This window comes from Pelodiscus sinensis, chromosome 6 (assembly GCF_052426305.1).
Source record: "Pelodiscus sinensis isolate ZL-2025 chromosome 6, ASM5242630v1, whole genome shotgun sequence".
Classification (NCBI taxonomy): Eukaryota; Metazoa; Chordata; order Testudines; family Trionychidae; genus Pelodiscus; species Pelodiscus sinensis.
The window spans coordinates 89,198,375-89,213,559 of NC_143057.1; the positions used below are offsets into that span (position 1 = coordinate 89,198,375).

Below are 15,185 nucleotides of genomic sequence, written 5' to 3' on the forward strand. Positions count from 1 at the left end.
TGCTGGTCGGGTTAGGTGTTTGACCTCCCGAGGTTCGATGGGGACGCCCACCTCGTATTTTCTTTTCCTAGGAATTGAGGGACCGGCCCTGGCCTGACATGCTGGAGTCGAGAGGCACAGAAGGGGGTAAAAATTGTACCTGGATGTGGTCCTCTGTCTTAAGTGTACACATAGAAAGAGTAAGCTGTTACTTGGTACCATTGTTTCTATTTTTCTATCTTTATCTTCTTTGTAACCATTTTTAAGATCTATATTTTGCTAGTAGTTAAGAAATAGAACAATAGCCATTGCAACCACATGATTTATAAGCTTCCTCAAATAAACCTGTAACTGTTTAAGCTTTAACCTGACTCCTTCAGTTGCTGTAACAGAACCAAGCACAATTTAAAAGAACTTCAGCCGGTCTTAGGGACAGATATAGGGAGAGCTTGGGCGTTTGGATTTGTGTCACACCCAGGTGGCACAATTCATTGGGGCACTCGTCAACCTCCTCCAGGTTGCCCGCTGCAAGGGACCCCGGTCTCAGCAGTTAAAGTCTCGGGTGTATAGTATACACACACACACACACACACGCACACACTGCCCTGACTGTCGGCTGACACAGTGTGCTCTACACAAATTGCATATCTTATTTCGAATCTAAATCAAAAGCTTATTTCAAAATTTGGTGCGTCTACACAGCGCCAAATTTCGAATAATACACTATTCGAGCCATCCCTGGGGTAGCGAAATAGTGCACCTGTTATTTCTAAAATTATTTCAAAATAACAGGTGGCTTGTGCAGACATCGGGTGGCTATTTTGAGATACTTCTGCTATCCCAAAATAGCTGTGCAGTGTAGACATACCCTTTCTCTTTTTTAGCCTGGCAATTACTTGAATAGAAGTTTGGTAAACAAAGATCTTGTCTATTCTAGGCTTTTAATAAGACCAGTGCAGCTCCTCCAGTATTAGCAGCATCCACAGTGCTAAAGTAAATGGGCCACTGGCAACTACTGTCATTTAAGCAATCTCACAGAACTGCTTCCAAGTGTGGCAACCAACCACTACATTAAAGTGGCTGGGATAGCTATTGTTCAGGTATTGTTTGAAGGACAGGAAATCCCAGGCACTCCAAACAGTGGATTCACTCTCTGGCCATGTCTATACTAGGAAAGTATTTCAAAATTACTAAATTCGACTTAACTCCTAATTTAACAAATTAGAGCTAGTGTGCCCACAATATGGGGAAGCCTCAACATTAGTCCAAGTCAGACTCCATTAATGTGGACATGCTTTCTCGAACTTAGAGCTCCAGGAGGCACTGGAGAGGGATTAGTCTGAATTACTGTGGGGAGTAATTATTTTGAAATGGTAGCACTGGTGGGGTGTGTCTAGACTATAGGGTTTTTTCGAAAAAAGTGGCCTTTATTTGAAAAAACTTCCCCTTCAAAAGTGCTCTTTTGAAAAAAGATGCTATGTAATGCAAACTGATTTTTTTTTTCAAAAGAAAGCATCCAGACTGACTACAGCTGGCCCCGCGGCAGCTCTATGCGGGGAGATGGTAGTGGCGTGCCGGACCTGCGCTGCCTGCTCTGGAGGGGCTGCGGCGCCCAGCGGAGGAGCCGAAGTCACCTGAGGTGACTCAGGGCGGCCAAGAGGTGGATGCAGAGGCTGGACAGAACAGAGGAAGTGACCCAGGACTGAGCAGTGGAGCCAGGAGGTAGCTTGAAGGTTGGTGAGTTACGGTTCACCCCACCAACTGGGCAGGGAAGCGTGTTCCTGTCCTTAGGGTCCTGGGTTGGGATCTGGATCAAGGGCGGGCCCAGGTCCCCCTCCCCTCCGTCTGTTGTTTAGGCGAACGAAGCCCGACCTGGGCAAACGCTGGGTGGTCTTCAACATAAGGAATGCTAGCAGCTTGAGACTCGAAGGGACTAAGAGACATCCTAGACTGGGACCCCAGGAAGGGAGGAGGGCGGTCCGGAAGCAAGGTGCGACCAGAATGGCCACCTCTCCCCGATGATGATGCCTGGAATTCTGAGGGGAAGCGTGACCATGACACTGCTTGCTTTTTTGAAAGGACCGGTTGTAGTCCAGATGCTCTTTTTCGAAAGAGGCTTTTTCGAAAGTATCTTTCGAAAAAGCCACTTTCGAAAGAGGCTTGCAGTCTCGACATAGCCGAGCATCCACACCACTATTATTTCAAAATAACGATTTCAGAATTGGCATTATTCCTGATGAAAAGTAGGAGTACAGATTTTGAATTCTGGAGCCCGTTATTTAGAAATAACGAACTTGGTAGTGTGGACGCTCCGCTTATAAATTCAACTTTGGGGGGTTATTTCAAAATAATGTCCTAGTGTAGACCAGGGCTATGTTAGGGCCTGTTTCCTCTCCTTAAATAGCAATAATTGATGCTGTTGTAAGACAGCATCAAGGGAGAGACAAAGGAGAGAATTGCCATGGTGACTGAACTCCCCAGGACTTTATGAGGATAAAAATGAGGCTCTGGTTTATAGGCAAGGTGCAAGGAAGTGGTCTGATAGCAATTGATGAGAGTTTAGGTACCAAGCTTAGAAAGACAATGAGATCAGCATTTAGAGGATACACCATATCACCCTCTGCAATGACGGCCTGGCTACTGCTTCAAGTAGCACCAACTAGTCTGTAGTCTTTTTTTTCTAGATGGGAGCATTGACATGCCATGGAGCCTTTGGGGAGGTTGGATGGAAATAAAGTGGGTCAAATGAGGGGCAGTTGCCTGGGAAAAATCCCTAAAAAGAATGAATACCAGTGACTGAGAAAAAACACATTGTCAACTTTTCTCTGATATTTGTACCACAATGAAGCTAAGTGCCAGAACTGACATCCAGTGCAGTAGTTGAGGTGCCTTTTGCCTCACAAACTGTCATCAAAAAGCGGTTATGGAATTTTAAAAATAAGATGAGGATTGGGGAGGTTTTGATTTGGGACTGTGTTCAAGTAAATGGAGAAAAGAAACAGAGAAGTTTTATTTACTCCTTCTCATAACAGAACTAGGAGTCACCAAATAAAATTAATAGGCAGAAGGTATAAAACAAATAAAAGGAAGTATTTCTTCACACAATGCAGTCAACTTGTGGAACTCCTTGCCAGAGGATGTTCTGAAGGGCAAGATTATAACAGTGTTCAAAAAAGAACAAGGCTATGTCTATACTACAGGGTTTTATCAGAAAAAGGTACACAAACTGTGCTCCACAATTTGCATACCTTTTTCCGATTGTTTTGTTGGAAGAGGCTTTTCCAAAATTTGGTCCAGTGTAGACAGGTTTCTTCTTCATGGGAGGAGGAAGACAGGGCTTCTGAAAGAGCATATCTGTTCTTCCGCAAAAAAAAGACCCCTGTAGTCTAGACGTAGCCCTAGATATTCATGATGGATAGGCCCATCAATGGCTATTAGTCAGGATGGGCAGGAATAGTGTCCGTAGCCTCTATTTGACAGAAACTGGGAATGGGTGACAGGGGATGATTATTTGTTCTATTCATTCTCTCTGGGGCACCTGCCATTGACCACTGTCAGTAGACAGGATACTTGCCTAGATGGACCTTTGGTTTGATTCAGTGTGGCCATTCTTATGTTTTTCTTCCTCTGCTATGTACAATGGAGACTGGGTACAGTGGAAGCTTAGAGTTGGTGTGTCCTTGATCATAGGCCAATCGGGGGTAGGGAATTTGAATTTTAGCGTAGTTTAGAGCAGTTTCAGGGCTTCTTAAAATTACACCCTACCAGGAATGGCCTGCAATCTCCCAGGCAGGGGTTGCCAGAATGCAGCATATTCCTACCACACCCTGTCCCATGCATAAATCTCCCACAAAATCTCCCTGATAGTGTGGAATGATAGAGGGTCAGCTGCTCCAGCTTCATTCCCCTCTTTCTATCAGCACAATGGCCTCTTTTTGCTGACACAGCAGAGCTCAGGGTTAAGCACTTTGAGTGCTATGGGAAAGAAGCAGGAAAAAGGAAGATGCTTGTTTCTATTAGAAATTAGAGAATTTTTAGTTCAAAGACTTTAAAATCCCTAATACCAGTTGTGAATTTGGAGGTCATTTACTAGTTCTAATTTCTGTAAAGAGCACAGCTTTCTTTTGAAGAAAGAAAATTATTCCATTTTAATGAGTTCACAAAGTCATGGGGAATTTCAATCTTTCATTTTTGTATTGGAGGTTAGTGTTAAATTATAGTTTTAAATTATAGTGTCATCTGCCCCTGTTTTGTCTTATCTCTAACAGGCTGAGGTTAGTTATTTTAAGGGAAATTAACTAGTTTGGAATGAAAAAATATTGTTTATGCAAAGAGTTTTATAAACTTGTGGCTTTATATTAGTCATAGATACAAAAGATAGTAACAAACTATTATAACTCATGAAATACTGGGGTTTTCCATACGGTCAGTGAAAGGAATGCATTGGATCATATGTTTGTGTGCTCCATGTAAAAAGCTATGAAAGTTTAGCTAGTCTGTCTTTCAAGTGAAAAAATTAGAAAGGTAAGAATGAAAATGCAACCTAAGCTTTGTCCCAATGGGCATGTACATTAAGATACAATCTTTAATTATGTGTTCACAAACTATTTCATAAATAAATGTACAGTATAATATAGTTGCTGTCAGAAACTATCTGTAAATTCTTTGGAGATCTTTCCTCAAAACTGGAGCGTGTTGGTGAGGATCCATTGGGGGGGAAAAAAAAGGCATATCCTGGCAAAAGACCAGAAAACAGAGGTATGCTTGGCCTTAAAGCAGCCTTACAAAATCCTGCACTCCTAGGGTGAATATGCAGCTTTCCTGAATAAACAGGCCATCCATTTCTGTGGAATCTAAGTTTCACTTACAAGAGAAAAATGTCTTTAGTCCTTATGGTGAAAGAGAAAAACCTTTAAAAAATGCATCTACTGGGCCATACAAGAGCAGCTTCTGTTATTACTTTGTTGAACCTACAGAGGGCAATCTGGTCATTCAGCCTCCCTTCACCTGCAGAGTGACTAGAGAAGCTGCAACTAATGCTTCTGAATCCTCCAGGCACTATGGCTCATAGGTAGGAGGAGTGATGATCAGTAGTAGCTCCTCTACCCTAGGCCAGCTCTATTTCTTCTTCACCACTGTCCTTGTGAGACCAATTCCAGAGCATTCCTGCTCAGCTGCCTTGTGGCACTTTCTTTCGTCCTACCCATCTCCAGCCATTCCCTCCCCAAACTAACAGAGAGGGACCAACGATCCCAGAAAATCCAGCAACCTCCTCCTTTAATGTGAGACATCAGAATCCCAGCCCATCTTGGGGTCTGGAGAAGTGGAGTACCCAGGTCCAGAGATGATGTGTCTCCCATAAGGAGACGACTTGAGATCACTACAGTTAGACAAACACAGAACCAAGGAGAAAATAATTGAGTGACAGAAGTAACAGTAGAGGGAACTGAAAATTCTGGCTGAGGTTTTGCTGTGATGCAGGGCTGAGGAGAAACAGCACACAAATTCTATACTGGGATTGGGGGGTGGAAAATTTTTGTTTCCTGATATATGTGCTACCCAAATAATCCTGTAAGAAATGAGTAATTGGCTTTGTGCTGTGGCAGCATATGATACTGCTGAGCAGATGACCTATGTTTTAGGAATAATCACTGGACTCTAGCATCCCTTGGGTTGGTAGAGATGGTGTATTAGAAAGCTGCGGGCAGTTGGGTGTTGGGGCTTGCTATTGTGGTGTATAGGAAATGGATTAAAAATTGTAAGTGATCACGAAGTGTGTGGGATTCCTGATCCTGCTTGCAGCTTAGAGATCTCCGAGAGAAACCATGTGATCTGGGTCATTTGAGATAGTTAGCAGTCAGTCTGGAGAGAGCCAGCTTAAAGCAAAGTGGGGTGAGCAGTGGCTAGAAACCTAAGGAAGCAGCCTGTTTTCTTGCTGTTTTGGGGTTCTTGTGTGTTATTATTCTGAATCATAAGAAATAAAGTAGTGTTACTTTGCAACCTTCCCACAAGAGTATTTGTAATATTATCTAACTTCTTTGTGTTTATCCTGTGAACATAACAGGTATAATCCCCCTACGTTCACTCACTGACTCATCCTTGGGGAACTATTGTAGGTAGCCTCAGAGGGAGTGTCATGCTTTCATCCTACAAGCTGAACGGGAATCATAATATTGGTGGCTGTCACTGTGGAGGGTATATCACGAAAAACAAGTTAATAATTGACCTGTGCCATTTGTTTTTCATACTCACTGATATACATATCAAAGTGATACCATCTCTTTTAAAAAATTTTTTTACAATAAGTAGTGTGACTTTTACATCTTGTGTTCAAAACAACAACAAAATTGTAGATCAGGGAATGGTGGTTTGCCATCTATCATAATAATGGAGATTGCCTATCTCCTAGAACTGGAAGAGACCTTGCAAGGTCATCAAGTCCAGTCTGATGCTTTCACAGCAGGACCAAGTACCATCCCTGATGAATTTTTGCTCCAAAGCCCTAAATGGTCTCTGCAAGGATTGAACTCACAACCCTGGGTTTAGCAGGCTAATGCTCAAACCACTGAGCTATCCCTCCCTATCTATTTTTAATGAACGCTCTCTAAAGGAGGCAATGATAGATATTATCAGACAAGATTGTGCAGCATTGAGAAAACTTGGTGACTCCCCCACCTTAGAGTAAGTCTGCCATTTTTTGTACCACTTCCCAAGTTCACACAAAGGTTACAAGGCTATCAAGTTGAAAAGAACTTGTCTGTTTGTGCTGTAGCTTTTTCCCTTTCTTAAAAAAAGTGTATTGTGATAAATCAAACACAAGTATGTACTTTTCACTGAACATTATATAAAAATATGAATATAAACAGGGAGGAGGATATTGTGTAGGAGAAAGGAGAATAATAAGAAGGCACAAGACAGCTATTAAACATAAATTATTGTCCGGTGGGCCCTGGTCTCCCAGTCTCTGGTTTATGCCATTCAGCAGATCAATAGCTAATGAGGTCACTTCCATCTCTGATGTAACCATGGATGAGCTCCTGATTCTATTATGAGATCTGATTGGATGGTTCACTCGGCCTAGTGCTGATGTTGCTGTTTCCTGCAGGGTACCTCATTTTTTTACATTAGACCTAAAGTGCAGCAGGTGTTATGCTTTAAAAGGTAATTGGAATGTGCCCATCTAGCCTGGTGTGCAAGTGAACAAACCCATGGGTGAAGCTAGGCCCTAGCCCCTCCCCTCTGCATGAAGCCCTACCCCTTCTGCCCCCCCTCCATCCCTGAAGTTTCATAATGAACAATGTGTCCAGAGCGTGGCACAGGCAGTGTGGTCCCAGGGCCTGGAGGATGGGCAGTGAAGCGTAGTCCCAGGCCTCAGGGTCTTGTGCACACAACAGCTGCCAGCCCACCTGCCCAACCTCTAGCGCAAAGAGAACAACAGTCAGGAGAGGGTCTGTGGGTGGAGCATCAGGCTGTTTGAAGGCAGAGCCTTCATGTGCCTACAATAGCCACCCCCCAGGGACATACGGATGATGAATTTTGTATGGTGGCTCAGGGTCTCCTGGCCTGCACAGTAACCATATTCTGTGGTTTCCAGAACTAGTAATGCTCTGGATATTGGGCCAGATCTTCAGTTGCACCAGCCTAATCCGAACTAGCTAGTCCGTGCCGCATGTAGCCACGCGGCACGGAGTCCGAACTAGCCGGCATTTAAAAATGGAGCCGGCTGGCTTAATGGAAATGAAGCCCGGGAAATTCAAATCTCGGGCTGCATTTGCAAGTGCGGATGACTACATTACCCCAGCTAGTTCAAACTAGCGGGGTAGTGTAGACATACCCTAGGGGTGTGTCTAGACTACAGGATTTTTTCGAAAAAAAGTAGCCTTTTTTCGAAAAAACTTCCCTTGTGTCTAGACTGCTGCCGTGTTCTTTCAAAAGTAAATCAAAAGAACGTGGCTGTTTTTTTTTTACTGCGGAAAACCTCGTTTTATGAGGAAGAATGCCTTTTTTCGAAAGTGCTCTTTCAAAAAAAGGTGCTATGTAATGCAAACTGAGCTTTTTCAAAAGAGAGCATGCAGACTGCCTGGGTACTCTCTTTCAAAAAAGCGGCTTGCTTTTTCGAAAGAAGGGGTTGCAGTCTAGATGCTCTTTTTCGAAAAAGCTTCTTTCGAAAGAGGCTTGTAGTCTAGGTAGTGACATGTCAAGATGTAGGAAGACTGTGACAATAGACTGGAAGCTCTTTGGGAAAGGCCTCTCTTTTCACTAGCTGTGTAGGAGTGCATAGTGCAGTGAGTACTCGGTCAGGACCCTTAGGAACTGATGTAATTGAAACAGATAAATAATGCCATGATGGACATTCTTAGTGTTACTTTCCAATTAGCATATCACACATTTCTAGGATTTTGAGCATCTACTAAAACATTTGAACATATTGCCGTTAATCATGCCCAAACTGTATTTCTGGTCCAATTACCACTCTTCATTTAGCTTTACTAGGAGTATTGAAGCTAAGGTGTCAGATAATTTTCACAGGAACTGTAACAAATTCATTTGCATGTGTAGTATCATCTATTACTGCATAGGGTGCTAAGTTTAATGGTTTAAGCCATAATGATAAGAAAGCAATAATGTAACAAGGGGTGGATTAACTGCAAAAACAGTACACCCTGAGCACATTGTAGCGGCGCCAAGACAAAGTCCGAGTGTTTTCAACACCCATGTAGTAGCATTATTACAGCAATTCTTTATATTTAATCGTTAATTCTTTAAATGTTCCATTGCTGTTTAACTGAAATTGCTTGCATTACCGTTAAGAGCTAATTGCTTCCACCTATGGTGAAGAAACCAGGAAATGAAAATCAGGTAATTCCCCTGGGGACTGTGGCACATTTCCATCTCCTCGCAGGCTTCACCTCACTTTGCATGCTGGATTTAATCTTTGGGAAAATTCCTGGAATAAATGATACATTTTATTGCACACAGTACATAATCCTTGAAGTCACTTTGCATGGCAAATGGCCTTGTGCCTAGTTTGTGGGGTTTTATTTTAGTCTGATTATGTTATCTACCTGGAAACAACTGAGGGACAAACCTCAATACATTTGAGTTTCAAGTTCTATTCTTACAAGTACCCAAATGTTTGAAGGCAAAATCTTGGCCCCATTAAAATCAGTGGCAAAAACTATTCACTATTTCACCGGAATGGTTATTTAAGGTTTTATTTGAAGTTTATCCAGATTAACAGACTGAGATTTTCAAAAAGGTCTAAAGTACATCTATAAATATGCCTTCAGAAAAGAACAATAACAGAGATTTGATTTTATCTCAATATTGGTAACTTTTTATATGCTTTCTTTATCATCCTGTCTACTAACTTATCTGGCATTTTCCGTCTCTCAACATGACTGCTCTTTTCTTCCTAAATTACTCATACTGCTGTTAAACAAAGAGTTTTGTTTAAAACAACAAAGGTGAAATATATATTTATGCTGTACTCCATGAATTCATGTATTTGACCTTGGTTGATATGGCTAAGGTTAATGAGCCAATTAATTGTATACAGGACACCTGGCACGTACACTGTTTCACTTTACTGTTTAAACAGTGTTACCAGTAACACTCTATTGCTTTTTGCACCCTTAAACTAGTTGAATCAGAATTCAATGCAAGCAACATTCTCAGACTGGAAAAAAATGGATTTGTTTGTCATGTGTGTAATAGTCTCCCTTTAGGCACTTTTTCCATGTAGAGTGCACCCCCCCCCTTTGTTTATGAGGTGTTAAAATTGAGATTTTAATCCCACACATCAGTTAGTTTCCATAGCAACTGTAACTCAGTCAGCTTTGCCTGTAGTATTCTTTATTCTAGTGCATAGTACTAAATGTACCAGCTTAAGCTATATGGATATGTTAATTTAGTATGTAGAAGGTTCTAGAATTACAGTTGCTGAGGAAACCTTTTCAAACAGAGGCTCACACAGGTTGCAAAGACCAGTTTTTATAGGTAATTGTGCCCTGGTCAGCATAGTGCCCTCCAGATGATGCTCAAACACATAAAATGTTTGTTTATTAAAAAAGGCTCCAAATTAAGTGAATTCCCTCCTTTGAGTCTATTCAGTGAGTCTTTTCACTTCTGTGCCTCTGAGAGGCACCGTTCACACAATGTGATGTATGGAACAGGGGACTGCGTGCACGCACAGAGATCTGCATCACATTGCAGGACTGGGCCTTGGGATTTTACAGTCTCTTGGGCAGAGCACGCCTTATATTTGCATCATGCTGAATTGTTTGTAGGTGCGTATGCCATTTCACAGGCTGATAGATATGGCAAGCCCCTTGTGACGGGGCATTCCCACCCCGCACGATGCCTCCCGCCGAGCAGGCACTGCTCGGCGCCGAAGGGGGAGCAGTCCGGAGGTGCGCAGCATGCTCCGGGGCTGCGCCGTGGAGAGCTGAGCTGGCCGGTGCACGGGCGGCAGTCGGGGAGTGGCGGGGCAAGCGCGGGGGCAGCGCGGAAAGGTTCCGCCCTCCCCCGGACATCCGGCGTGCTGGGGATCGGCGGAGGGACGTTGGCCCTGCCCCCTCCCGACAGGTGACGCACAAGGGCGGCGGGACGTTTTAAAACGCAGCCGCCATAGTCGGGGGGGGTGGGAGAGAAGGAAGGAGGAAGGCTCAGAGAGAGGAGCTCCCCGCAGATGGCCGAGCTGGGAGGGCCGTTGCAGGACTGGGGATTGCGGCGCGCTATTCCTCTGGCCGGAGGTGAGCCCGTCGGCAGTCTGGCCACGAAAGGGAAGGTGAGCCTCCTCGCGGCGGGACACTGGGGCGGGGTAAAGGAAGCAGCCCAGGGCAGAACCCTCGCGGGTTGGTGGGCTGACGCGTTACGGCAGGAAGCCCCGTCAGTCGGGGCGGGTCTGAACCGACCTGTACCCTTAGGGCCCTGGGCTGGGGCCCGTGAGTGAGGGCAGGTCTGGGCCCCCGTTTCCCGCGCCCTGCCGCCTTGACGGGGGAATCCTGGGGGTGGTTGGGTAACTGGTCGCAATAGAACTTTCGCTGTGTCAGAGCGGGGGTCTGTATAGCCGCCAGAACGGCCCGCGATTAGGAACTTAGAGGACATGGGTGTAGGGTGGTGACTTTGGGGCAGGCAACCCTGATGATGATGGGGCTGTAACCCTGAGGGGGAGCCCGAACCATGACACCCCTATACAAAGAGATTGACAATTTAAGCTAGACAAAATTCAAACAAAAAAGGGTTGGGCGATAAGGTCTATGGAGAGAGATATTATCAAACATTCCTACTGCTATATTGAGATCTTGTTATGCATGCTTTCAAGGTTTTGTGTGTGATTTCATATATTAAAATTTGAGGGCAGGAATGGGATGGAAATCAACTCATGAAAGTTATCAAAAGGAAGCAAATTTACCTTCTCTTTTGTTTGACTCTAATGCACCATGAACATTTATGGTTTCACATAAATAATCATCATCATTAACCCATCTTTTCATACCTATGACCTTATAATTATTGCTTGAAAGTTATAAGGAATTCTATTGTTGAGGGATTTGGATTTAACAACTGATTCACTGCTTGCCCCAAGCAATTTATAGGGAAAAAGCAGACATTTGGTTGTGGAGGAAACAAATTAAAAAATACTCCTTCAAGAGCCTGCACCAAAAATGCTTCGTATAATCTAGAAAGAGCCATGCAAGTGTAGCTCCCCTTTTTCCTCTCCGGGTTACTGGGGAGCAGGTCACACTCATAGGTGTGCCTGGGCGCCTGGTGTTTAGCTGGGGAAAGCCCTATCCACCCTCTTGCTGCAGTCCCTTGCTGGCAATGAATGTAAAGTGGTGGTGCCTCCACCTGGCTGGCCTTGTACACACACTGGTGCCTTGAGAGCCTCCAGGAATATACTCATTCCAACATAAAGCTGGATCTAATTCCAGAACAACTACAAATCATACACATCTAATAGAATACTTGAAAATAAACCATCTTTACTTAACTAAACAGGGATTAACAGATTAGCAAGGAATAGCATTAACAAAACACATAACAATAACTGAAGCTTATATAGCTAGACAACAGTTACTCCACCCCAGAGTGTGCACACCCTTAGACTCAGTCCCAGACACTTGCTTGCGTTGGCGCGCTGATGTTGCAGCTGTAGTGAGGATTTGGTCCAGGCTAAACAGCAGCTCTGTCCCAGGCAGCACTCTTCCAGCAAGGCCCAAACTTACTGCCTCATGCTGTGCCTATAGGAAGCAGCCTGCTAACTCCCAGTTCCAACAGGCATGTAGTAGCTGCACTCCAACAGCCCCTGCACTGGGTCAATGTCCTTGGCACCAGCCTGGCTCCCCCTTTGGTTCCAAACTGCAAGGCAGAGTCCCAGACTGCTAGGCCTCTTCTTCAAGCACATGGAGAGAGCCTCTTCTCTCTCACAAGAGTCCCTCCTACCTCTTTTGTTCCAAGAGCTCATGGGAATTGTAGTCTGGATTGTAGCACACAGGGTCTTTTTAGAATAAAACAGAGGTCCCTTTAGTAAGGGGACTACATAAGTATTGGACATGCATCCATAGCTTGTAAAAGGTAAAGGAGTGCAGGCATGTTCCAATCCATAAGGCTAGACTGCTCTCTCTGAGTATGTTTACACTATAGCATTATTTTGAAATATCTTAATTCAATTCAAAATAAGTTATTTAGAAATAACGCATCTATACAAAAAATGCAATTCGAAATAGCTTTTGCTAAATCAAAATAGCGCGTCCACACTGATTGGATGATGAATCGCATTTAAGGGCAGCTGAAACCAGTTCTGGCAGGGCATCAGGTCAGTAGGGGTATGTCTACACTACCACCCTAGTTCGAACTAGGGTGGTTAATGCAGGCAACCGAAGTTGCAAATGAAGCCCGGGATTTGAATTTCCCGGGCTTCATTTGCACCTTGCCGGGCGCCGCCATTTTTAAATGTCTGCTAGTTCGGACTCCGTGCCCGCGGCTACACGCGGCACGGACTAGGTAGTTCGGATTAGGCTTCCTATTCCGAACTACCGGTACACCTCGTTCCACGAGGAGTAACGGTAGTTTGGAATAGGAAGCCTAATCCGAACTACCTAGTCAGTGCCGCGTGTAGCCGCGGGCACGGAGTCCGAACTAGCGGACATTTAAAAATGGCGACGCCCGGCAAGATGCAAATGAAGCCCGGGAAATTCAAATCCCGGGCTTCATTTGCAACTTCGGTTGCCTGCATTAACCACCCTAGTTCGAACTAGGGTGGTAGTGTAGACATACCCTAGTTGCTTTGTGTGGCTGCTGTCTGAGGCTATCTGAGGCTCATGCTTAAAGGGACCCCTCTGGACAGCCGGTTCACTTCGCTGAGGAAAAGCAAAGCATTTTTCTTTCTGCTTGCATGGTTGCCCTCACTCGGGACACCACAGCACTCAGCACCATGGAGCCGCCCCTGGGCACTCTGGTGCTTCTTTTGGATCTTTTGCTGCAATCCTGGCAGCAAGTGCTGGAGACTGCCTGGCAACTTCTGCGGCAGCCCGTCCCTCAGGTCCTCTTCCAGACCTCCCTGGGGACCATGGAGGAGAAGCGGCTGGATGCCAGCGTGCCCCGCCACATCTGGTGTCTGGACACCAGCAGCGACTGGTGGGACCACATCGTCCTGGAGCGCTGGGGAGACCAACAGGATGAAGACGGACACCTTCCTCAAGCTCTGTGAGTAGCTCACCCCTGCTCTGCAGCGACGGGACACGCACATGAGGCCCACCATTCCCCTCCACAAGCATGTGGCTATCGCCCTATGGAAACTCTCCACGCCGGATAGTTACCAATCCGTCGGCAACCAGTTCGGTGTGGGGAGATCCACAGTCGGAGCAGTGCTCATGCAGGTATAGCAGTCTCCAGCCACTGTGCCAGGGGAAGGGGGGGGGCAAGAAATGGATGGGCTGCCCCAGGGAAAAGGGAGGGAGGGGGTTCAAGTCCCTTCCATGGGAGGGTTTGTTCTGTTCCAGCCGCAATTTAGACTGCCTGTGGTGGCCAGGATTGGGGGGGGGGGGGGCCGCGGGGCAGTGGTGGGGAAGGAACACTCTCTGCCACCCTGACACCCCAGTGATTCTTGGTTTTGTGTGTCTCTCTGCAGGTGGTCAAGGCCATCAATAGAGTGCTGCTCTGCAGTGTTGTACACCTCATGGATTTGGACGCAGTCATCGAGGGGTTTGGCACCCTGGGCTTCCCCAACTGCGGGGGGGGGGGGAGCAATCAACGGGACACACATCCCTATACGTGCCCCGGAACACCAGGCCTCCCTCTACATTAACTGGAAGGGGTACTTCTCAGTCATCCTGCAGGCTGTGTCTGACCACCGGGGCTGCTTCCTGGACATCAACGTGGGCTGGTCCGGCAAAGCACACGATGCGCGGGTATATCGCAACTCCTCTATGTGCCAGAGGCTGCATGCCTGGACCTTCTTCCCTGATCACCACATCAGGATCGGGGACGTGGACATACCTGTCTGCCTGGTGGGGGATGCGGCCTACCCGCTACAACACTGGCTCATGAAGCCCTATACAGGACACCTCAACCCCTCCCAGTAGGCCTTTAATGCTAGGCTCAGCAGGGCCCGCATCATGGTGGATGGGGCCGTTGGCCGGCTGAAGGCCCGATATAGATGCCTCCTCACTCGCCTTGACCTCTCCGAGAGGAATATTTCACACGTGGTGGCGGCGTGCTGTGTGCTGCACAATTTGTGTGAGCGGAAGGGGGAGGCTTTCCTGCCAGCCTGGATGGCAGAGGCAGACCACTTGGCTGGCCTGTATGCGCAGCCCCGCATGGCTGCCAGCTGGGAGGCCCATTGGGGGGGCTGTCCGTATCCAGGAGGCCCTGAGAGAGAGCTTCCACATGGAACAGGACTGAAGTCTCCCTGGCGTGCCCCACTGGGGTCTTGTGCCTTATTCCACCCTCACATCCTTCCATTCACCCCTCCCTAGCCCCCTTTCCGGATGTCAAATAAAATACTCATATTTTAAAAAATATCAACTCTGTTTATTTAACAAAACTGGGGGTGGAGGTATGAAACTCTGGGGAGACTGGGGAAAGGAGGTGGGAGAGGGGAGGGGGAAAACTGGGAGGAGGGAGCTGGAAGGGGGAAGCAAGGGGAAGAAGGGGGAGGGGAAGCTCAGGGCTCAGGGGTGGGGGGTCTCACCGGGCCAACT

At 46.1% G+C, this 15,185-nt stretch overlaps 1 long non-coding RNA gene across 1 annotated transcript in view; it reads left to right on the plus strand.

The window, feature by feature from the left end:
• Nucleotides 1–10,592: 10,592 nt before the first annotated feature.
• LOC142829760 (uncharacterized) overlaps nucleotides 10,593–15,185 on the plus strand; it is a 99,974-nt gene continuing 95,381 nt past the window's right edge. Inside the window, exon 1 of the long non-coding RNA XR_012904505.2 lies at nucleotides 10,593–10,768. This is a non-coding gene — a long non-coding RNA (uncharacterized LOC142829760). The remainder of the gene's footprint in view (nucleotides 10,769–15,185) is intronic.